Source organism: Mycteria americana, chromosome 2 (assembly GCF_035582795.1).
Source record: "Mycteria americana isolate JAX WOST 10 ecotype Jacksonville Zoo and Gardens chromosome 2, USCA_MyAme_1.0, whole genome shotgun sequence".
NCBI classification, from domain to species: domain Eukaryota; kingdom Metazoa; phylum Chordata; class Aves; order Ciconiiformes; family Ciconiidae; genus Mycteria; species Mycteria americana.
The window spans coordinates 75,739,616-75,741,581 of NC_134366.1; the positions used below are offsets into that span (position 1 = coordinate 75,739,616).

Sequence of the window (1,966 nt, forward strand, 5' to 3'; positions counted from 1 at the left end):
CCCCCACACCCCCTCTCAAAACCTCAGAACTTCAAAATGCAAGAACAGGATAGGAAAAGGGGTGAAACCAGCAACAAGGAGGACCCAGTAACTGGACCTCCCCCAATTTTCCACACCCAACTCAGCTAAAAGAGGATCTGCAAGCTCTGCACTGTGGGTCTGCTCTAGCTAACAAGGGTCTGTGGAAGGTGTTGAGCCCCTACAGAAGAGAAGCTCGTATGATGGGTATCAATTGATTAGGTAGAGGGGTGGCAATGGTCAAAGCACCATAGCTGTAAGAACCAGCTGAAGCAGACAAGGAGGGTAGTGAAAATGAAATCCTTGAAAGCGGTATGTTTTAAATAGACTAAAGTTCTCATGGGGCATAGAGTGGCATATGGTTGGAAAGGGCAGTTCTGCAAAGTTGTAAATTCCAGAAATAAGTGAAAGACAAAAACCAAAACAAAAGCCCAAAACCTTTCTTTCCTTCGAGCCGGAATTGAACCAGCGACCTAAGGATTACTTTCTAGCAACAGCCTACAGTCCTCCGCTCTACCAGCTGAGCTATCGAAGGAAGATGAAGAAGAGGTGCCAAGAATGAGTCAAGACTATATCAACAATAGCCTTAGGCTCTAATGGGCTTCCATATGTATTGCTTTTCACAACAGCAAAACAGTATCCAAACAAAAGGCACAAAGCTAACTTTCCTGCAAAATTGGATTTTGGTTACAAAACTGCCAGTTTTCTGCCAAATAGTTCACAGCTCTTGTAAGACTGCCGGTGGTGGTAGCGTTAAGGTTGGAGTTCCTGTCATGACCCATATGAAATCTGTCTACGGCTTGACAAAGAAATTTGCCCACTCTTTGGTGACCTTGCCACATTTCCTAAGCTGAGCTAGGAGAAGAGGGAGAACTCCCCTCCACACAATTCCCCACAACAGTTCTCCAGCCAAATCCAGTAACAAAATAGAAAACAAATCAGTTAACATGCTCCCTGACAGCTTCCAGAATGAATGCAGAGGAACAGAGGAAAAGGATGGAAAGGAATAACCATTGAGGTTTTAATTCAAATCCCACGAACTCCCACAGTGCATGTAAGATCCTTCATGCACAGATGAGGTTGCAATGTCTGGCATTGCAACCGGTGGCCTCCCCAACCCCTGGGCCTGGGAGGCTGAGCCCTTTGTGAATCATCTGTGAGTGCCGCAGCTCACAGCTGTGGCAATTGAAAGCAAACTACACTCTTTTTGAATTACAGTGATTCACGAGCATCTCCTCTGTCTGAGCAGCAGGGTGGGGCGGAAAGCTGTGAGCAGACACCCTGTTTGCCAAAACCATGCCATCCTACTTGTGATGGGAGTGTGTGTAGCAGTGTTACCTCAGAGCCCTACAGCATACCCATCCTTAACCCATGCTTACCTCCACCTCCTCCTTGTGACTCAACCCCAAACACTGGGCTGTTTCAGCAAGCATGTAGCCAGCAGGTTGAGGGAAGTGATTATTCCTCCATATTCAGCACTTATGAGCTTCCATTGGGAATGCTGTGTCCTGCCTTGGCTCCCTGGTACAAGACAGATGAGGACATTCAGGAGCAAGTCCAGTGGAGGTTGAGCAAGATGGTCAGGGGGCTGGAGCACGCGACGTAGGAGGGGAGGCAGAGCGAGCTGGGCTTGTCCAGCCTTAAGAAGAGACAGATAAAGGGGGATCGTACTGCAGTCCGCAACTACCAAATGGGAGACTATGGGGAAGGCAGGGCCTGGCTCTGCTTGGAGGTGCACAGTGAGAGGATGGAAGGCAACAGGCACAAGCTGCCACCGGAGAAATTTTGATGAGATATAAGGGGAGAAAAATACCATGAGAGTAAAAATTTTCACCACTGCAAAGGTTGCCCAGAGGGTGGAATCTCCACCCATGGAGACACTCAAAGCTTGACCGGACACAGCCCTGAGCAACCTGACCTAACTTTAAAGTCTACCCTGCCCAGTGCA

General features: G+C 48.2%; 1 non-coding gene across 1 annotated transcript; it reads right to left on the minus strand.

Annotated features, from left to right (window-relative positions):
• Positions 1 to 463: 463 nt before the first annotated feature.
• Positions 464 to 553, minus strand: TRNAY-GUA (transfer RNA tyrosine (anticodon GUA)). The gene is given in 2 exon segments: positions 464 to 499; positions 517 to 553. It is a non-coding gene; the product is annotated as a tRNA-Tyr (tRNA).
• Positions 554 to 1,966: the final 1,413 nt, after the last annotated feature.